The 23,505-nt window shown below is 39.0% G+C and overlaps 1 protein-coding gene and 1 pseudogene across 2 annotated transcripts in view; both read left to right on the top strand.

Moving 5' to 3' along the window:
* The window catches only part of PLSCR4 (phospholipid scramblase 4), a 135,492-nt gene that overhangs the window by 13,821 nt on the left and 98,166 nt on the right, over nt 1–23,505 (top strand). The gene's annotated exons all lie outside the window — the stretch shown is intronic.
* The window catches only part of LOC101086498, a 57,090-nt pseudogene continuing 39,443 nt past the window's right edge, over nt 5,859–23,505 (top strand).

The raw sequence follows: 23,505 nt of genomic DNA on the forward strand, positions 1-23,505 counted from the left end.
GGGTGATTATGGGTCTATTCAATTTTCTATTTTTTCCTGGTTCAGTTTTCGTAGTTTATGTGTTTCTAGGAATTTATCCATTTCTTCCATATTGCCCAATTTGGTGGTATATCGTTGCTCATAATATTCTCTTATAATGATTTGTATTTCTGTGGTATTGGTTGTGAACTCTCTTCTTGCATTCTTGATTTTATTTATTTGGGTCCTTTCTCTTTTCTTTTTGGTAAGTCTGGCTAGTGGTTTATCAATTTTGTTACTTCTCTCAAAGATACAGCTCCTAGTTTCATTGATCTGTAATTTTTGGTTTCCGTATCATTTATTTCTGCTCTATATTATTTCCCTTCTGTGGATGGGACTACAGTGTATTATGCTAAGTGAAAAAAGTCAGTCAGAGAAAGACAAATACCATATGATTTCACTCACATGTGGAATTTAAGAAACAAAACAGATGAACATATGGGAAGGGAAGGAAAAATAAACTAAGATAAAAACAGAGAGGGAGGCAAGCCATAGAGGCTCCTTTAACTAGAGAGAACAAACTGAGGATTTCTGGAAGGGAGGGAGGTGGGGGATGTGCTAAATGGGTGATGGGCATTAAGGAGGGCACTTGTTGGGATGAGTACTGGGTGTTATATGTAAGTGATGAATCACTAAATTCTCCTGAAACCAATACTACACTATATGCTATATGTTAACTAACTTTAATTTAAATAAAATCTTGGAAGAAAAAAAAGTTTTTTAAAAACCAGTGTGTCAAAAAAAAAAATAAAAAAGATTTAGTACATTAGCAGGAAACTAGAGTCCCTTTTTCCTCATCACTTCCCTACAGGTAAGCATTGACTGGTTATTGTGTTATGTCACTAGCTTTTCTTTATAAAGTTTTACCTTCATGTATATATCTGGAAAACATATTTAGTTTTCTGCCTTTAAACATAAAAGTAAAATCATACATGCTGTTTAGTGCCTTACTTTTTTTGCTCAATGTTATATTTTTGAGATTCATCCATGATGATAGGTGTGGTTCTAATTTGTTTCCACTGCAGTGTAGTATTTACATGATTAGACTAAAACTTATTTTGTCTCTCATTGATGGACAATAAAAATGTTTTCAGTTTATCTTCATATGCACAGTGGTGTCAAGAACATTCTTATATATATCCTCTGTGTACCACATACAAGAGTTGCTCAAAGGTATGTACCTAGGGATGTCCAGGAATGAAGGTTCTAGAAGGGTATGATTGTTTTTCTAAATCCCAGGGATTCCTATCATTGGAGGGTAGGACCAATGTCCTGAATTCCTTTGGCTGGCCAACAGTTGCACACTTCATCTTTTTGGTGTGCTGCAGAATCCTTTTGTACCTCTTGAGACACCGTATTAGTAACTTAGGCTTAAGGGACAGTGGCGATGGTCCAAGCCTAGTGGGTCTCTTTGTTCCATACTTAGGGGACAACATTGGGACTGAGAATCTGTATACTAGCTTACCTCATGACAACATTCTTGAGTCAACTCAGTGTTCATAATGATCACTCACATGCTCTTCCTTGACCTGTTCTACATCAGTGACTTTCCACTTTGCTTGAACAGCACAAATGACCACATTCTAAATTCTGATCCACAAGATGCCATAGTGGAAAGAACATAGGCTTTGGATTCAGAAGGAATTGACTTTAGTGAGCTTGATCACTTAATAAGCACATCGTTAATTTGTTTCATTGCTCTGAGTCTGTTTTGTCATCTATAAAACTGGGATAATAGTTTGTACCTTACAGATATGTTATAGAGATAATATGCAAATTGCTTGGCCATTTACCTGACCCTTGCTGTGCATTCACTAAACTACAGCCTTGGTTAGTATTGTTCTAGTTATTTGTCATCATCTTCAGAAATCTGGAAATACTATTAATTCATTTTTTTGATGATAACCTCACTTTCTTTCCTTGCCTGATTGAATTAACTAAATCTGCACACTCCCCCTCTTAAAAATTTCATCTCAACTTCTAGTTTCCTACTCTGAGTTATTCTCATAATGTTCACTTATAAATATGTTTTGTGCTTTGGTCTTAATTTTTTTTTGGAGAACAGGATTATATATAGGCATACTTCATTTTATTGTGTTAGCAGATACTGTTTTTTTTCCCCCAACAAATTAAAGGTTTGTGGCAACCCTGTATTGTTGAGCAAGTTTATTTGTGCCATTTTCCCAACAGTATTTGCTCATTTTATGTCTCTGTGTCACATTTTGGTAATTCTCATAATGTTTCATTTTTTAAATTATTGTATTTGAATTATATTCAAATAAATTATTATATTTGAGTTAACATTCAAATAAATTATTGTATTTGAATTACATTATTATATTTGAATTTAAATTATTACTATATTTGAATTAAAATTTTAACACGAGTTACTTCTTATGAATGAGTTTCTTTGCTTTTTTGCTTGAGAAGGAATCTACTGGTGAAGATGCCATGAAACTGCCGAAATGACAAAGGATTTAAAATACTACGTAGGGGTGCCTGGCTGGCTCAGTGGACCATACAGTGTTTGGTTTCGGGGTCGTGAGTTTGAGCCCCATGTTGGATTTTTTAGATTTTTAGATTACTAAAAATAAATGAACTTAAAAAAATATATTACATAAACTTAGTTGGTAAAGCAGTGGCAGGATTTGAGAGGAATGACTAATTTTGAAAGAAGTTCTGCTGTGGGTAAAATGCTATCAAACAGCATCACATGTTGCAGAGAAATCATTCGTGAAAGAAAAAGTCAGTCGATGGGTCACACTTCATGATCTTAAGAAATTGCCACAGCCACCCCAACTTCAGCAGTGACCATCCTGATCAGTCAGCAGCCATCAACAGTGACACAAATGCTCCACCAGCAAAAAGATTATGTTCGTCTTAATTTATAAAGATGACTGACAACATAGGTTAATGCCTTTGAAAGAAAAGTAGTGGTGCAATTTCCTTAGAAATGAGAGGCATGGGACACAATGCAGAGCCACAGAAGGAACACCACTTGTGATCAGGAAGAAGCAGAAGAAGCTAGAAGAGCCAGCCTTTAGATTATGGCCTTTATTGGGGTTTGGCAGGACCATGGTGGAGGGGTGAGGGCAAGGCAATGCAGGGCAAACAACTGAGGAATGGCTGGTTTGAATAATTCTGGCAAACTCTAAGCCAAAGAATAGCTTCTAGTTACCTGGTCCTGGCCCCGGGAAGATTAAAGTGAGGGAATGTTATCTCCTGGGGTGGACGGGCCGGATAAAGGAAGTAGGTAGAGCTCTGGGGCAGTTAGCTTGTATCAAGGCATATTCCTGTCAGAGCCCTTTGCTATTTCTAAGAATTGGCTAGCCCTGAGAGGGTCAGTCTCTCCCCAGCCAGAACATTTCTATTTTTAAGATGTAAAAACACCTTTCATAATAGAAAAATAAGTACACTTGCAAACATACACAACATTTTCTGTTACTTATCTTCTTTTGGCCTTTTCTTAAGCATGTCTTAATTTAAACTTTTGATTCCAACCTCCCCAGTCCCCGCCATTTTCCCTACCATCTTCCTCTATAGTTCAGTTAATGGCATTGTCATCAACTCAGGTACCCTGGCCTGAACACCGACACCCAGTCTTGACTCCTCTTAGTGCATCAGAAACTCCTGCAGGTTCTGCTTCTGACCACGTTTCACCCTCTCCAGTGTTACCTGCCTGTCTAAGCCAGCATCGGGCTCACCTGGATTACTGCTGCCGTCCGTCTTCACTGCGTACTTCCACTCTTGCCCCCTCAAGATAAAGTGTAATCAGATCCCGTCACTCCACTGATGAAAGTCCTCCAAGGATTTCCCAGCTGCAGTTACAGCAAATCGCAGATGTTTTGCCTCAGCCTTCAGGTGTGATCAGGCTTGTCTCCATCTCTTCCCTCCGTTCTCCTCATTCCTTGTGTCCCAGTCATACCTGACCTCTTTGTCACCCTTGAGTATTCCGAACTCAGTGCCACCTCAGGGCCTTTGCACATATTTCCTGTTGTCCTACAACTCTTCCTACATTTTTAGTGTAATACCTCCTTTTGTAGTTCAAATAGTTCAAAGTTACCTCCTGGGAGAGGCTTTCCCTGAACCTCCTGGGACTGCCATCCATGTTTTTCTTAAACTGTTTACTTTGTTTCTTTATAACTATGCTACCTGAACTGAAATATTTGTTACTGTGTTTTTAATCTCATGGCACTAAATTAGAATCTCCAGCATGATGGGCAACTGTTTCTCAGGTTTATTACTGTATTTTCAACATCTATAGTAGTGCCTACACAATAGATGCCCAGTAAATATTTGTTGGATTAATGAAAAAATGTATGAAATGTAACTGGAGACAAAAAAAAAAATCATAAAACTTGTTACATGTATTACGAAATAATAGTATATACATAATATATAAATTTGTATAAATATCTTAGAGCATTAAAGCATTCTATTTTTTTAGTATTCATTAGAATTCTTCAAAAATATCAGCATGTCTTTTGTGAACAAACTTTATTATGCCTTGTTAAAAACTGTTTTTTGAATGCTTATTTATTTTTGAGAGAGACAGAGCAGGAACCAGGGAGGACAGGGAGAGAGGGAGACACAGAATCCAAAGCAGGCTCCAGGCTCTGAGCTGTCAGCACAGAGCCTGACACGGGGCTCAAACCCATGAACTGCGAGATCATGAGCCGCAGTCAGGCACTTGACAAACTGAGCCACCCAGGCACGCGTATTATGCCTTGTTTTAAATGTGAATTATAGGACTGTTTTCCTTAATAGCACTTTCAGTTTGTTTCATTTGGAAATTGCTTTTATTGTTTAACATTTGGATAATGTAAATGTGTCCATTCATTTATAAATATGAACATTCCTATCTTCCTATATTTGGCATAGAAAGGACTAAAGTAGACTTGTATTGGTTGGCGTCTAAAGAAAGATACTTAAAATACTTGAGAAAAATGAGGTAGGAAAATTAAGGGTAGGGAAAAAAGTCTAACACAAGAGGTGATAGTAATAAAAAGGCTTCCATGATGGAAGAGGTCTGAAAAGTGGGCCCTGAGTTTTCTAGCAAATGATGTAAGGTGAGAAATATTACATTTAGGGGACTTATGTTTTCTAGGAGTTAAAAGTCAACCAGTTCTTTCAGAGAAACTGAGCCGTCCCTCACACTGAGGTCAGGGAGCAGTGTCTCCAATCTCAATGAAAGGACAGGGTGTAACATGAAACGTGACCTCAACACCTTCCTTTCAGTAATTACAGTGACATAGGTTGTTTTAGGAAGAATAAGTCAAAATAGGAGTCACTGGGGAAGTGATCTAAATCACCTCTAAGTGAGTTATGAATGGCAAACCGCTTTTAAAACCATTAAGTATTTGTGTTGTTTTGTTTTGGATTTACTCTGACACAGCCACTTTTCAAAGAGGATGTGGGGAAAAAAATCAGATTCACTCCACATATGGCATGCTCTCAATACTACATCATAGGACAACAATTTCTGCTATGTTGGAAGGAATTTGTCTATGTAAATAAAAGTCAGTATCAGGGCAGCCGAACTGCCAGCCTGAGAGTTCATTGGTTTAATCACAAGCACAGTATAATTACTCAGCCATAGTTTTTTACTCTGTGTTCAGCCTAACAATTTACCATATATGTGAATTCACGCCTACTATATCATATGCATGTATCGTGTATGTTGTAAGAAATAGAGTAGTATATTTAACAATGATCACGTACACAGATGTTTTAGCAAACCACTAAGAAAAAAATAGTATTTTCAATAATACATCATTCCATTTCTCAGTTGGGCATGACCTCTTCCTCCAAGGCTGGTCTTCACAAACACTGATGAACCGATGGATGACACTGACAATAAAACAAAGTCCTTGGATCCAGTACCTCATGCTGCTCCTAACCACAGATGCCGTTTGAATTCACCAGTTACAATACCTGATGACCCTCCAGAATAGAATTCTCATTTTATACCTGGTAAGTTAAATCTCCAGAAAGAATCTCTTCACCCCTGTAGAAAATGACACTAAGAGTTAAGTTGCTCATTTAGCTAATTACTTTATTGTTTCAATAAATAAATATTGAGTACCTACTGGATACCAAATACTTTACTAGATGTCAAGTAGAACATTCCTGCCTTTACATCGCTTGGAGTAGGAAGTTGTACAAACATTAATGGTATTCCGCATGCTGTTATGGAAATGTGAAGAGAATGTTGTAGGGACCCAGAAGACAGAGTGACTGACTGTGGGGTTAAAGGGAAGGCCTAACTGAGGAAGTCAAGTTTTATTGGCATGGTAGGGAGTTTCTTAATCAAAAAATAGGTGGGGAAGGGAGAATGTCTGGGAGAAAGAAAAGCCTGTCCAAAAACACCAGGTCATGAAGGCCTAGTGGTGTGGTTGGGGCTTGAGGAAGGCTGGCTGGATCAAAAGGCAGAAGTGCGGAGGTGGGGGTGACCGGTTTCCAGTGCTGATTAAGTAGTTTGGATCTTATCCTGGAGCCTTTGAGAGCCTGTAGATGCTTTTTAACAGGACATCAAGACTTTTTTTTTTTTTTTGGTGGGGGGAGAGGGCACAAGTGAGTGAGGGGCAGAGAGAGAAAGAGAATCCCACAAGGAGCAGAGAGAGAGGGAGAAGCAGAGCTCACCCGAAGTGGGGCTTGTGTTCACCCAAAACGGGGCTCGAGCTCACCCAATGTGGGACTCAAACTCAGGAACTGTGAAATCACAGCCTGAGCTGAAGTAGGTGCTTAACTGAGCCACCGAAGTGGGACATCAAGATTTTAGGGGCGCCTGGGTGGCTCAGTCAGTGAAGTGTTGGACTTCTGCTCAGGTCATGATCTCTCGGTTTGTGGGATCGAGCCCTGCATCAGGCTCTGTGCTGACAGTGCGGATCCTACTTGGGATGTGCTCTCGCGCGCGTGCGCTCTCTCTCCCTCTCTCTCTCTCTCTCTCTCTCTCTGCCCCTTCTGTGCGCACACACTCTCTCAAAATAAATAAATAGACTTTTAAAAAAAATTGTTTTTCAACGTTTATTTATTTTTGGGACAGAGAGAGACAGAGCATGAACGGGGGAGGGTCAGAGAGAGAGGGAGACACAGAATCTGGAAACAGGCTCCAGGCTCTGAGCCATCAGCCCAGAGCCTGACGCGGGGCTCAAACCCACGGACCGGGAGATCGTGACCTGGCTGAGGTCGGATGCTCAACCGACTGCGCCCCATAAATAGACTTTTAAAAGAAGACTTTAAAGCAGATACTTGAGTTTGTTTTTTCATCATTTTCTTCCCAGCTTCTGGCACATGGTCTGGTGCCTAAAGGGCACTCAATAAATGTCCAGTGAGTAAGTGATTGGATGTTTGATAAGATAGCTCTTGGGGCCAGTGTGAAGGAAACACTGGAACAGAGAGAAAGCAAGAAAAGGGAAACTAGTTGAGAAGTTACTACAGTAAACCCAACTGGATGAGGCTTCGTACCAGTAAGTATAAAGAAGAGGCAAAAGTTCACAGTTTGAAAAAAAGAAAAAAACTACGAGATGATTGCAGAGATGTTATTTCATTCTAGAAATAAGATCCTTGTCACTGCTGGGCAGGAGATCAGCCTCCTTACTAGGCCTGCACTGATCCATCCTGGCTGAGGGAGGGGTGTGGTATTATTGCTTCTTTTAAGAGACATTTGATAAAAGCAGCAAAATCTAAAGTCCTACCTTGATGGTACCCTCCTGCCAATTCATGATTTCGAGTGCTTCTCTTCTTAAGTATTGTGACTCTTTAAAGAAATCTGGTTTCCTTGACTGTGACCTTACTTACATTGACCAAGTTAGAATTTAACAGACCCCCCGTTGGGAGGAAATCAGTGTGAGAACCAGATGGTGAGGATATAAAGAAGTGACGGGGTCAGCAGCAATGTAGCATAGTCTTCAGATCACCATTTTGAAGTCAAGATGTGATTTCAAATCGCAGTGTTACCACTTGCTTTATCTATATAAACTTAACAATAGTATGAAGAGTATAAAAATAGAACTTTGTGCAGAGCTCACTTTAAGCCACATCCTGTGCTAACCCTGCAGCAGCCTGATGAGATGGGCCTAGAGAGGCTATCAAATTACCTCCTCTCTTCAACCTTAGTTGTTGCTCTTGTGAAGTGAGCATGACTATCTCATAAAGCTTAAGAGGATTCAATGAGTTAGTAATCTGGAAATCCCCCTACTACGTTTTTGGGATGTGGTATTCCTTTCCCTCCGAAAATAGAAGCTCTGACTCTTTCTAGGAAGCCTCCATGTGACCCATGTAACATCCGTGTAAAAATTTATGCTAAGTTTCAGTATATTGTAGTTACAGTCATGTAATTTTTTCATTTGTTTTTGAACACAGGGCCCCCAGCACCTACTGTGCCTCCTCTCGCATACTACCCAGGAGGCTTGCTAATGGGATACTGGTGTCTACATCAGCGCAGTGCCTTCCCCTTGTACCAGCCAACTGGTGGCATCCATTCTATACAGCACCAGCCTGGCAGATGTCCAGTGTGAAATGAGTCTGCTCCAACAGCATGGGTGCCAGAGCCAGTTCCTGTGCCAAACTGCCCTCCTGGTCTGCAAGACTTAGTAGCTCAGGTACTCCACACAAATCCAAAATATCTTCCTGTGAAATATGACCTTGAGGATCCAACAGAAAAGAGACACAAGGCCGGATAGAGTGGACAAAGGTGGTGGGTCAGTGATGACAGAGGCCCAGTTTGTGAGGCTGTAGGAGCAGTGGTCCTGATTTCAGATTTGTGAAGGGGAAGCGTAAGTATAGGAATATTTTTCGTGGGAAGACTGTGTATGGTTTTCATAAAGGATTAATGTTGAGTGGTAAGATATTTGAGATGTCCTCTTGAAGGAAATTAGAAAAGTGGGAATAGAAAAAGTCGACATAGATCCTAACTGGAGTGTCATTTAATTGGAAGAGTAAACATCAAGAAAGGCAACATGAAGGAACAGAACATTTAGTGGCAAACTCATCAGGTGCCTTGGCCCCTTGCTTTCCCTCACCACCCATAATTTCATCATCTGCTCTAGCCCTCATAAAAATCTATTATTACCAAGTAAACATAAGGTGCCTACCAAGCATACATAGCTTCAAGCCAAGTCCATGAGGCCCTCTACTGTAAAGTGGTGATCCCCTAAACTCTGTTTAAAAATTGTGAACCCACTCTGAAACCCAGGTCCTAAAGTCAAGGGATAAGCAGATTTGGTTATAAACTCAAATAGCATAAACTCAAAAAATGTATCTAGTGAAACTGAGATACAGCTAGTATTAGAAACTCTTCTGTTTTCCTGGCTCTTTTTGTTTTGGAAACTGGAGGTATTGAAGTTCATTATAAGCAAGGAACTCTAATTCAGTGCTTCTCTTCCCACATGATCAATAAAATATTCCTTGAGGTTGACAAGTTCCTCTTTGCAGTTCTATATATTTAATCTTGTGCACTGAAAACTATTGATACAGTGCTATGGAGATGATGTGCGAAATGCAGTAAAATTGGATCGAGAAATTGGAATTTGTAGGAGCCAAGAATTTTATTAAACTATCCCTTTATAAAATAGCTATAAAATACACATGAAGTCATTAAAGTGCTAGAGTAAACCCCTTAACTATGTTAGAAGCTTATTGGATGCCTATAGTTAATAAATTTTAGAAAATCTTTTTTATGCTTGTACAATAACATAAGAATTTGACCTTGTAAGTCTGTGGTCTCCTAGACCATTTCCCCTTCTTTTAAAATTGCACAGCGTTAAAATTGTTTATTAAAGTTAAAAAAAGGTGTTCAGCTTCTTCCATTACCCTCACAAAGGTTAAATGATAGATATGATGGATTCACTTATCCCTTTCAGAAATGCGTGAGTTAAAAAACAAAACCAGAAACAAATAAAAAAGAAAACAAGGTTTAGGGCCAGATAATGTAGTGTTTGATTCTGTAGTTTTATCACCTCCTAGTTCTATAAACTTGAACAAATTTCATAACTAGTTGATGTTTCAGTTTCTTCTACAAAATACTACTAATTCTCCCTATTCTATTGGGTGGTTCTGGGAACTGTTAATGTGTGACAGAGTTCCTGGAACCACTGAATGGATGAGGCAGTAATGATGCTATTTAGTTGAAATACCTCCTTGGGTGTGAATGCAAGGTACATACCCAGTCATTTTGCTCTATTTTCCCTAGACTCTCGAGATCTCATGAAATTACCAGGACTCCTCACAGGAATTCTGTCTAACACAGCAGGATTACATGGTTTCTGAGCCTAGAATTTGCCAGTGACTCCACTCGTCCTAAAAGAATGGATCCTTAATAGCCACAGTGTTTTATTAGTAAACTTCTCCCATGTCAAAGGGCTTCATTTCATTACGCTTTTTTGCCTACCAGTGGACATTTTATTAAAGAGTGAATATTTTTTATCTTTTAGCCCTAGATTTTAAGATCCTGGAGTTTTTTTAAATAGGACTGTAAATCATTTTGGTGGCCACTGTTGAAAAATCATGAGACATGTTTGGATCCCCTCACCTGGCTGTGCTTTCATACAGGAAAAGTCTTGAATGAAAAATAGATTATTTTCTCTACTCTCTTGTAATTAAGTATACTATTAAACATTTATGTCCAGTTAAGTCACTTTCAATTTTGTTCATTTCAAAACCATTCATAACTCATTCAAAAAATATTTAAGGCAATAGGGCATTTCAGTCCATGTCCTGTGCCCAGAAGTTAGGAATGACAGAAAATTGTGTAAGATAGGATCAGTCTGTCCTCAAGGAGATTTCTTCTGCTAGAAGGATTCAAGAATCTTGGGAGTAATCCCTAAGTAAGACTAAGGTGAGAAATCTGTCTAATGATAGTCTGAATTTCCCTTTTCAGGAGAACACATTCCAGAAAGTTTCTTGTCCTGTCCTCTCATCCTGTTTATAAGCCTCTTGCCCTCCTGGACCCTCCTCTTATTACAAGGGAACACGTAGGGAAGAGCTTGGTGTGTAGTAACTCAAGTGAACAGAAAAATCAGAATGTTAATCTGTCAGAGGCACCTTGAAAATTTGGTACTCCTGTGTGAGGTTCACCCTGGCTGATTCCTCTCCCTAAGCCGCTGAGAAAATAGCCTCGTATGTGGCTGGTCTATGTTAAACCATCCTGAACTTCCTGAGCAACTTGTCTGTAGGTGACATGTTAATGAGACCAGTGAATAGGGACTGAGCTAGATACAATCTGCGTAAACACAGCTTTTTCTAGATGCTGTTAGTGTAGCAGGAAGATGATTTTCTGAAATTTTATTAGAAACATTATTAAATATTTTAGTCTTCTAGAGTAGAGCTGGAAGAAAGCGCCTTTCCTATCTAGACAGCTCTCCTTATATGTGGTCAGGTGCAAATAGGCTAATTTCACTTGACAAAATATATTTGTAAGTAATTAACATTGAAGATATGTTAAAAATTGATTGCTACATTGTAATATATCATCAGTTTTTTCTCTAAGCCTAATTGTTTTAATGCTATTGTTTCTAACTTTCCTAATTAATTTTTTTCTATCACATTAGTTGACAACATACCCATTCTTCCGCATTTTGAACACCTGGAAAATATGTATACTTCAGTGGTGATCAGCAATATTTGAATCAGCATTATTGAATATCCAGTTAATTCTTCATATTGGCCATTTCTTAGTGGTTCAAAGAGAAAAGACTGTCCTAGAAACTAAAAGGAATTTTTGTGTATAATTTTATTTATTTATAAATCATTTATTATTAGATCTAGATTGAAAAAGATCTTACATAGTATCTGGTCACCCCCACTACACTTGTTCCCTCTTTCTGCCCCCATCATAGATATTATAGACAAGGGGGGAAAAGAATAGAGAAACTAAGGAACTTAGTGAGGGACAAGTGAATCTAGATTCACTGGAAGGGGGAAGAAATGAGCACAATAAACATGAAATCTGTCCTCTATTCATCAGTAAAGTGTTCCTGATCCTTAAAGCAACAACTTTACACATTCATTTGGCTATGACATAAGGCCTTCTTGGTTCCTTTTTCTATCTGCAGTTTGTGGTGACCTTGATCATCTTACCACATTTCATGTGCTGAATGATTTGTGATGCAATGTATAATTTTATTAAAGTATTTTTAAATTTTATTTATTTAAATTCAAGTTAGTTGACATACAGGGTAGTAATAGTGGTTCATCACTTATTATTATAACAACCACTGCTCATCCCAACAAGTGCCTAATACCCATCAACCCATTTAGCCCATCCCTCCCATCTCCCCTCCAGCAAACCCCAGTATGTTCTGCTATAAAAACATTCAGGTGCATGTGCCTCTTCGAATCAGCACTCCTGTATCCTTTGCATAAATACCTGGCAGTACATTTGCTAGGTCATAGCATAGTTCTGTTTTTAGCTTTTGAGGAACCTCCATACTGTTTTGCAGAGTTTGCAATTGCCACCAACAGTGCAAAAGGGTTCTCCTTTCTCTGCATCTTTGCCAACATCTGTTGTTTCCTGAGGTGTTAATTTTAGCCATTCTGACAGGGGTGAGGTGGTATCTCATTGTGGTTTTGATTTGTATTTCCTGATGATGAATGATAGGGAGCATCTTTTTGTGTGTCTGTTAGCCATCCAGATGTCTTCTTTGGAAAGTGTCTATCATGTCTTTTGTCTATTTCTTTATTAGGTTATTCATTTTTTGGGTGTTGAGTTTGATAAGTTCTTTATAGATTTTGGATACTAACCCATTATAAGATATGTCATTTGCAAATGTCTTCTTCCATTCATTCAGTTGCCTTTTAGTTTTGCTGATTGTTTCCTTTGCTGTGCAGAAGGCGTTTATCTTGAAGAGGTCCTAATAGTTCATTTTTGCTCTTGTTTCCCTTGCCTCCGAGATGTGTCAAGTAAGAAGTTGCTGTGGCCAAGGTCAAAGAGGTTGTTGTCTGTTTTCTCCTCTAGGATTTTGATGGCTTCCTGACTTACATTTAAGTCTTGTATCCATTTTGAATTTATTTTTGTGAATGGTATGGGAAAGTTTTATTCTCCTGCATGTCTCTGTCCAGTTTTCCCAGCACAATTTACTAAAGAGATTGTCTTTATTCCATTGGATACTCTTTCCTGCTTTGTCGAAGATTAGTTGGCTATACATTTGTGAGTCCATTTCTGGGTTCTCTGTTCTGTTCCATTGATCTATGTGTCTGTTTTTGTGCCTGTATCATACTCTCTTGATTACAGCTTTGTACTACAGCTTACCGTCCAGATTTATGAAGCCTCTGTCTTTGCCTCTCTTTTTCTCATTACATTGACTATTAGGGGTCTTTTCTTGTTCTATACAAATTTCAGGATTGTTTGTTCTAGCTCTGTGAAGAATGCTGGTGTTATTTTGATAGGGATGGCTTTGAATGTATAGATTGTTTTGGGTAGTATCGACATTTTAACAATATTTTGTTCTTCCAATGTAGGAGCATGAAATGGTTTTCCATTTCTTTGTGTCTTCTTAGTTTTCAGCACACAGATATTTTACCTCTTTGGTTAGGTTTATTCCTGGGTATCTTATGGGTTTTGGTGCAGTTGTAAATGGGATTGATTCCTTGATTTCTCTTTCTGCTGCTTCATTATTGGTGTGTAGAAATGCAACTGATATCTGTACATTGATTTTATATTCTATAACTTCGCTGAATTCAGGTATCAGCAATAGCAATTTTTTGGTGGAGTCTCTTGGGTTTTCCATGTAGAGTACCATGTCACCTGCAAAGAGTAAAAGTTTGACTTCTTTGTCAATTTGTATGCCTTTTATTTCTTTTTGCTGTCTGATTGCTGAGGGTAGGACTTTTGGTACTATGTTGAACAACAGTGGTGACTGTGGACATCTCTGTCATATTCCTGACCTTACAGAGAAGCTCTCAGTTTTTCCCCATTGAGGATGATATTAGCTGTGGGCCTTTCATTTATGGCTTTTATGATGCTGAGGTATGTTTCTTCTATTCCTACTTTCTTCAGGATTTTTATCAAGGAAGGATGCTCTATTTTGTCAAATGCTTTTCCTGTATCTATTGAGAGGATCCTATGGTTCTTATCCTTTCTTTTATTAATGTAGTGTATCACATTGATTGATTTGCAAATATTGAACCAGGAATAAATCCCACTTGATCACGATGAATAATTCTTTTAATGTGCTTTTGTATTAAATTTGCTAGTATCTTGTTGAGAATTTTTGCATCCAGGTTCATCAGGGATATTGACCTGTAATTCTCCTTTTAATGGAGTCTCTGGCTTTGGAATCAAGGTAATGCTGGCTTAATAGAATGAGTTTGGAAGCTTTCCTTTCATTTCTATTTTTTTGCAACAGTTTGAGAAGAAGAGGTATTAATTCTTCTTTAAATGTCTGGTAGAATTCCCCTGGGAAGCCGTCTGGCCTAGGACTCTTATTTGTTGGAAGATTTTTGATAACTGATTCAATTTCTTTGCTGGTTATGAGTCTGTTCAATTTTTTCTTTTCTTCCTGGTTCAGGTTTGGTAGTAGGTGAGTGTCTAGGAATTTGTCCATTTCTTCCAGATTGCCCAGTTTGTTGCCATATAATTTTTCGTAGTATTATCTTAGAATTGTTTGTATTTCTGTGGTATTGGTTGTGATCTCTTCTCTTTCATTCGTGATTTTATCTATTTGGGTCATGTCTTCTTGTTGATAAGTCTGGCTAGGGGGTTATCAATTTTGTTTATTCCTTCAAAGAACCAGCTTTTAGTTTCATTGATCTGTTCTACTGTTTCTTTGTTTGTTTCTGTATTGTTTATTTCTGCTCTAATCTTTATTATTTCCCTTCTTCTGGCATTGGGCTTTATTTGCTTCTCCTTTTCTAGCTCCTTTAAGTGTAAGGTTAGGTTGAATATTTGGGACCTTTCTTAAAAGCTTCTTGAGATTAGGCCTGAACTGCAGTGTACTTTCCTCTTAGGACTGCCTTTGCTGCATCCCAAAAGGTTTGGACTGTCGTATTTTCATTTTCATTTGTGTCCATGTATTTTTTTATTGATTCTTTAATTTCCTGGTTAACCATTCATTCTTTACTAGGATGTCCAAATATTTTCATGTGGCCGAATTCAAGTTTCATAGCGTTGTGAGCTGAAAATATGCATGGTATGATTTCAGTCATTTTGTACCTATTGAGGGCTGACTTGTGACCCAGTTTGTGATCAGTTTTGGAGAATGTTCCATGTGCACTTGAGAAGAATATTATTCTGCTGCTTTAAGGTGAATGTTCTGAATATATCTGTTAAGTCCATCCAGTCCAGTGAGTCACTAAAAGCTGTTGTTTCCTTTTTTATTTTCTGCTTAGATGATCTGTCCATTGTTGTATGTGGAATATTAAATCTCCTACTATTAATGGTATTATTACCACTGAGTCTCTTTATGTTTGTGATTAATTGCTTTATATATTTGGGTGCTTCCAAGTTGGGGGCATAAATATTTACAATTGTTGGATCTTCTTGATGGATAGATCCCTTAATTATGATAATGCCCTTCCTTATCTCTTGGTATAGTCTTTGTTTTAAAATCTAGTTTATCTGATATAAATATGGCTAGTCTGGCTTTCCTTTGGCCTCTTTTAGCAAGATAGATGGTTCTCCATCTAGATAGATAGATAGATAGATAGATAGATAGAGGTTCTCCATCCCCCTACTTTCTTTTTTTTTTTTTCAACGTTTTTTATTTTTATTTTTTGGGACAGAGAGAGACAGAGCCTGAACGGGGGAGGGGCAGAGAGAGAGGGAGACACAGAATCGGAAACAGGCTCCAGGCTCCGAGCCATCAGCGCAGAGCCTGACGCAGGGCTCGAACTCCCGGACCGCGAGATCGTGACCTGGCTGAAGTCGGACGCTTAACCAACTGCGCCACCCAGGCACCCCTCCATCCCCCTACTTTCAATCTGCAGGTGTTCTTAGGTCTAAAATGAGTCTCTTGTATGCAGCGTATGGATGGATCTTGGTTTTTTAATCCATTCTGCTACCCTGTGTATTTTGATTGGAGCCTTTTGTCTGTTTGCATTCAGATTGATTATTGAAAGATAGGAATTTAGTGTCATTCTGTTATCTGTAGATCTGATGTTTCTGGTGATGTTCTCTGATCCTTTTTAGTCTTTGCTGCTTTGGTCTTTTTTTTTTTTTTTTTCTCCACTCAGAAAGTCCCCCTTAAAATTTCTTGTGGGACTGGTTTAGTGGTCATGAACTCCTTTAGTTTTTGCTTCTGTGGGAAAGTCTTTATCTCTTCTTCTATTCTGAATGACAGCCTTGCTGGATAAAGGATTCTTGGCTTCATATTTTTCCTATTCAGTACATTGAATATTTCCTGCCATTCCCTTCTGGGTTGCCAAGTTTCAGCGGATAGGTCTGCTACTACCCTTATGTGTCTATCCTTGTTAGTTAAGGATCCTTTGTCCCTAGATACTTTGAGAAATCTCCGTTTTTCCTTGTATTTTGTGAGTTTCATTATGATATGCTATGGTATTGACCTGTTTTTGTTGATTTTAAGGGAGTTTTCTGTGCCTCTTGTACTTGGATGTCTGTTTCCTTCCCCAGATTAGGGATGTTCTCAGCTATAATTTGTTCAAATAAACCTTCTGCTACTTTCCCCACTCTTCCTCTTCTGGTACTCCTATGATATGGACATTATTTCATTTCATGCAATTGCTTAGTTCTCTAAGTCTCCCCTCATGATTTGGTAACTTCCTTTCCCTCTTTTTTTCAGCTTCATTATTTTCCATAATTTTATCTTCTGTTTCACCTATTCCCTCCTCTGCTTCTTCATTTCATGCTGTCACTATATCTAGTTTATTTTGTATCTCAGTTACAACATTTTAAATTCATCCTGACATTAAAATATTTTTAAAACTAAAGTTTTCTGAATGCAAGTATTATAGAAAACATGAATATCTTATAAAAAATGATTTCAGTCTTTCCTGTTATGTGAATAAACATTTTAAAATGATCGTGCTCTGAGCTTAAATATTTTAAATCCCAAAGGATTTATTTTTTAATTTGTATTTATTTACGTAATCCTTTATCCAATGTGGGACTTGAACTCATGACCCTGAGATCAAGAGTCACGTGTTCCTCTAACTGAGCCAGCCAGATGCCCCTAAATCCCAAAGGATTTAAATTCTTACAAGGGTTATAAGATATTTTGATGTTCTGATGAATTGCATATGCTTCAATGAAATTTTGAAAAAGCTGTTTTTCTTTATACACTAAGAAATGCTAGACAAATACTTGAAGACCATTTTAACTGCTTCTAAGTTAAAAGTGGCTTTCTTGGGCACCTTGGTGGCTTAGTCGCTTAAGTGTCCGACTTTGGCACAGGTCCTGATCTCGCAGTTTGCAAGTTTGAGTCTCTCTTTGGGTTCTATGCTGACAGCCCAGAGTTTGGAGCCTGCTTGAGATTCTGTGTCTCCCTCTCTATCTGCCTTCCCCCCCCCCCCCCACACACACATACATACATACACACACTTTCTTTCTCTCAAAAAACGAATCAACATTAAAAAAATTTTTAAAAATAAAGTGGCTTTCTCATTTTATTTTTTAGTGATGACATCTTTTAAAACTAATAATAGATACAATATTAAAAACAATCTGGGCCAGATTATTCACATCATAACTGAAAACACAGAAGACTTTACCAAAACTGTGTATCAGACACTAAGGCCCTTTATCCTGCAGGTCATTGACTATATGGGGCGAGAAATCATGACCATGCAGAGGCCTTTCCGATGTACCTGCTGTTATTTCTGTTGTCCCTTCACTAGGCAAGAGGTCAGAGAACACAAGTCTAATTCCTTGTTTCTTTCTGATCTAACTCTTCACAGCATCGTTTTGCTCCTTCCAGAATGACATACAAGGGTGTTTTCACTGGCTCTGCTGGTCAGAATGAAAGAAGAGAGCAGGAAGGGGTGGGGGGGAGATGTCAAATTGTGTCACCTGAAGAAAATCACAGAGGGTTTTTTCTTGTGGCTTTTGTCTTCTGGTGCTAGTTGGAGGGTCAGACTCAGATAAGGGTGGTTTACTTGGTGACCAATTCTGTTGGTTGTGTCTACTGAATTAGAAATGTGTCTGTTACCCAGAACAGAAGTCACACACATTTGTCTAAATGTACCAACATAACCCCAGATAAGGTGTCCCTAGACATAATTGTATACCTTCAGAATTGGAAGAGACTTAAAAACTTCTTTTTTTAATGTTTATTTTTGAGAGAGAGAGAGACTGAGTGTGAGCAGGGGTGGGCTGAGAGAAAGGGAGACACAGAATCCACAGCAGGCTCCAGGCTCTAGGCTCTGAGCTGTCAGCACAGAGCCCGATGAGAGGCTCAAACTCACGAACCATGAGAACATGACCTGAGCTGAAGACTGACGCTTAACCGACTGAACCACCCAGGCGCCCCTAGAACTGGAAGAGACTTTAGATAACTGTACACTGTCCATCCCAATCCACACCTTGCCACAGATAAAGAAAGGGTGGCTCAGAAAATTAAGCACCTGATGAGCGTGTTACACTCCACCAAACACTGGAACTGGAAAGCAGATGTTCTGAGTTACAGCTGGGTTCCTCTTCTACAACCTGTGAGGCTCTAGGAAGGTTGTTTGCTGCAGGGAAAAGAAGCAGCTTTAGACAGAGGTCAACCAGAATTTTGAATTCTAGATACGCTTTCTATTTATGTTGGTATAATTTATTTAACTTCTTTGGGCCTCAGTACTTCCGTACATAACTATGCATAATATCCCATGGGATTACTGGGATATATAAAGACAGATTATGTTCAGTACCGGCACTTCCTGAATGTTAGTTTATTTACAAGCCTTTCTGTGTTTTGATGTCCTATAACATGGAGATAATAATGGTACCATCACGTAGGATTGCTTTGAGGATTAAATAGTAAATGAATGTTAACTGTCGTTACAGTACCTGGCAGGTAGTACAGCGCTCAGAGAATATTAGTTGTTGTTCCCAGGTATCTTCTCTCTCACTACTGTGTTTGTAGTAACAGCGTGAAATTTTTTTTTAACGTTTATTTATTTTTGAGAGAGAGAGAGACAGAGCATGAACGGGGGAGGGGCAGAGAGAGAGGGAGACACAGAATCTGAAACAGGCTCCAGGCTCTGAGCTGTCAGCACAGAGCCCGACACGGGGCTTGAACTCACGGACTGCGAGATCGTGACCTGAGCCGAAGTCGGCCGCTTAACCGACTGAGCCACCCAGGCGCCCTGTAATAACAGCCTTAAATTTGAGATGAATCTTCACCTTTAATCCTCAATCCTTTTGAAGATACAAGGAATTCTTCATATTTATGACTTTTTTCCTCAAATCCTATAATGCAGCCTTCCAAGATTACAGTAAGCCATGATGTGGCAAAGCTCATCAAAATTAGAAAATACTCAGTTTATGGAACATTTATCCAGTGATAGATTTGTTTTTTCTCATTTCTCCAGTTGTACTTGTATTCGTGTGTGTGTGTGTGTGTGTGTGTGTGTGTGTGCGCGCGCGTGTGTGCGCGCGCGCGTTTTTAGTCCTGGGAGGTTTGATCACCTTTGTAGATTCCTTTTTCTACCACCAAGATACAGATACCTGACAGTTCCTTCACCACAAAAATCCTCTTCATAACTACACCCACCATAGAATTAGAGAAGGAACTTTAGTCCTCCTTTGTGTCCTGAAGGAAGGTGTGACCTCATCCCTTAAGGTTGCTCCCTGCAAAGTCAGCCCTGACAAATGGCCAAGGGAAAGAGTGGTCAAGGCCTTGCGTTGTTGGCACGCACAGTGAGAAGGGGAGGAGTACGAGAGGCCCACGGAGGACTATCTTGCCCAGCAGTAATTTCCCTAGTCCTTGAAGGGCTTAGAGCACATCTAGGTGGTGTGCACATGTGTACATGTCTATGTCGTTTCCTCCCCTCTGCCCATTTGCAGCTGGAAATGCAGTGGCCTCTTGGTGTCACCACTGGCTTTGCTCTGGAGCACTGGAACCCGTGCAGGACGCTTTATAGCATGCAAAGCAAGAAGAAAGAAAAAGTGATGGGAGTGCGTGGGCCGCGTTCAACCCATGGCTGGGGTTCAGATTCTGCTTTTGAGGTAACCTAATATTAAAATGTTTTCAGAGTGTTTTCTACATGGACTAACCAACCTCAGAATGATCTTGTTTCAGTACACTTTTCCATGTAAGTGAAATGAGGTTTGCAAAATCACGTAGAAATACAGCAGTATGAAATACTTAAAATACTATGCTAGGTATTTAAGGAGACTCGAAGATATACAGCATAGTACTCTGTCCCAAATGTAAAATAAGCAAATACAGAATTAGAGTGTGAAACTCAAAAAGCATTGATACAAAATAATTGCAGATTCATCATGTTGCACATATGTACCACATCATGAGACAGGTATCTGCTAATCTCATTTTTCAGAGACAAAGCTGAAATTTATCAGGAGTTAATAGGAAGGGGATTGGGTGCTGAGGAATTTCTTCCCTCTGATGTAATTGCAATGCAGGGAGTCAGAAAGAAAGAGACATGAGAGCTCCTGGAAGAGGGAAGCAGAGCAGGTGGAATTAGCTGACACGAGAGCTGTCGAGCTAATGAGTCTCAAAAGTCCCCAACAGAAGCCTGGTGAGGCAGCCTGCTGTCCTATCCATGTTCTCCCAGTTTCCCGAGTAGTCTGGTGGTCAGTGGCCACTGGTGTGTGTGGTGGAGGCAGGAGACAGTGCTGGGTCTGGGATGACCTCGATGCATCCACTCTTGAGGTAAACACTACCTCCAATGTACTCAACCATGTGTATATCTTAGAGGATTTTTCTGTGTAACGTTTTCTGGATTCTAAGGAACCAAAATGCGTGTACGTTAATAGAATACACTTGCAACGCAAATGATTTGCACTGGAAATCTATATACAAGTATAGCTTAAAAAAGAAACAACAGATAAATAGCAAGTTCTAAACACATGTTCTGTAATTAGCTAGCTTCATGGTAGTCCCTTACATTTTCTTGCAGTTCTTAGTTCTGTTGCTTCTCAACAAAGGAGCCAGTCGCGCGAAGGCATATCATTTTGATATGTGTAGTTGCTAGGTTTACCTCAAGATTTAATTCCAGGCCAGAAGGATATGCATCTGGGCAAATTTAGAGAAGAAACATCCTAATCATGGAATAGTTGGAATAATGTAACCAGTGACCTATAGCAGCAGTGATGACTGAGGTGATGCTAATGATGATAAGAGCAACTGTCCTTTCCAGTGATCCTACCTTCTAGGCATGGTTCTGGTCCTAACTACTTTCCACATGTTAACTCATTTAATTCATATAACAAACCTATTAGATAGATACTATGATAATACCCCTTTTAGGAGTGGCTGGGTGGCTCAGTTGGTTAATCGTCCGACTCTTAATTTTGGCTCTGCTCACAGTGCTTGGTGTATTCTTTCTCTCTCTCTCTCTCTCTCTCTCTCTCTCTCTCTCTCTCTCTCTCTTTTTCTTTCTCTTTCTCTTTCTCTCAAAATAAATAAATTAATATTTAAAAAATATAATTCCCCTTTTAGAGATGAGAAAACTGAGGTTAGATATCTCGTGCAAAGTCACTCACAAAACCATTATGTGAAAGTGTCTCCAGAGGCTACACCCTAAACCACTATGCCTTGTGTCGTCTTTCATCTGTGGGGTATTTAGTTTCTTTCTCTGTAAACACAGGAGATCAGAAATGGAGTAAAATGGTGGCAGGTTACTTCACGCACTCTCAAGTTTAGAACCATGAGGCTGAGCCCATGAGGCTCCGAGGACGGCTTGTCTGCGGGTGTGCTCTCTCTGACAGGCTTGCTCTTGCTTCTGCTGGTGTCCCATGATGTAACCAATGGAAGACCATGTTTTATATTATTCTTCCAATTTGGAGATTCCCAAGTCGTGTGTGTGTTTTGAATATAAACCCCTAAATGATGAGTGCACATCTTGATGTATGAGTTCTCAGTGATCAAATTTTCCCTGCCAAAATCTCTAAGTATTGAAATCTCTGTGTAAGCTTTGAAAAGAAATAAAAAATAAATAGCAAGTTCTAAACACGTGTTCTGTAATTAGACAGTGTAATGGTTGTCCATTAAATTTCCTGCGGTTCTTCGATTTGGCCCTGCAGGCCAAAACAGTCGAGGTTTTTTTTAATCCTTGTTGTCTAGTCTACCCTTTATACTGGGTTGTCTCCCTTTGAGGGTTCCCACCTTATTGGAGATCAATGATAGAGTACACAACACCCACTGCTCAGGCCCAAGGCCCCACCACTGCCCTGCCATGATTGGAGAAATCAAATCCCCTGGCTAAAGGAGGATTGGCACCTCTCAGAAGCCAAAGACGTGTCAGCCTCTGTGTAATACGCAGGATTTTCAGATTTTTCCCTTTAGCTCTACAGATTACTAGAACTTTTCTAGGAGCTTGACTTTGCATGTCAATAGGTTTTAATTCTATTTTCATTAGCACTTTTAGGTTTGCACATTATCTACTTTGCAACCTTGCCAGAACTGGAAGTGATAAAATTGTTAAAAAGGTGCACAGATTTTAGTGTCAAGAACATAAGACAGAATGTTCAAACACCAGTGTAACAGTTAAAATAATTTTCTTCATGTGAATTATTAACGGCTGGCAATAGCTAAAAAGACACTTCCTCGTTTTCTATTTGAGATGACATATGTGATGTTTCTGCCCTGTGGAATTCGTATGGAATTCTGATCCTCTGGAGATGTTTGTTTCCGTTAATGTTTGATTAGGTAAAACCTCATTCAATAAATGTTATGGTAACTGTTTTATATTCCGAGGCACAGAAAAATTTATCTTGGAAAAAATGCCGAAACCATGTTTTTCCTGAAAGTTTCAAGAGTGTGTTTGCTAAGTTGTCGTAGCTAACACTCATCGAACGCTGTTTCTGTTTGGTTAAAAATAAAACAGATTTAGAAAATAAACAATGTTAGAGACTCTTATTTGTGCAAGGATAGGGAGATGAGGGATGCCATAGAGAATAATTAAAATGACAAAATACTTACATAGTTTTATAAATTTATTGCTGCTAGCTGCCTTTTGCCCTCCTCACCATAAAACTAAAACAAGCCTTAAAAGGGACAGAACTAGCTTATAGCTTCTTTATTAAAAAATACTTTTATTAAATTATACTCATTTTGATATATATCTGTATCTATATATCTATTCTCATGAATGTTACTGTGACCCTAAACTGCTCTGAAAAATAGTCTATTGAAAACAAAATTCTAGAGGCCTCATAAGGGATATAAATGAGCGAGGAAGAAATACCAGGAACTGCTGCAAACTGGAGACTACAGATGGTATTTAAAGAGGGACCCAGATATTTAGCATAAGCAAATTGACTCACCCAGAGTGAGGTTTACATGGACAGACTGCCTTTCTGGGGAGGCTAGGTTATGCTGTGATGCTGTGATGCTGTGATGTTGTTTTAAGACAAACAACACCGAA

This window comes from Felis catus, chromosome C2 (assembly GCF_018350175.1).
Source record: "Felis catus isolate Fca126 chromosome C2, F.catus_Fca126_mat1.0, whole genome shotgun sequence".
Taxonomy (NCBI): Eukaryota; Metazoa; Chordata; class Mammalia; order Carnivora; family Felidae; genus Felis; species Felis catus.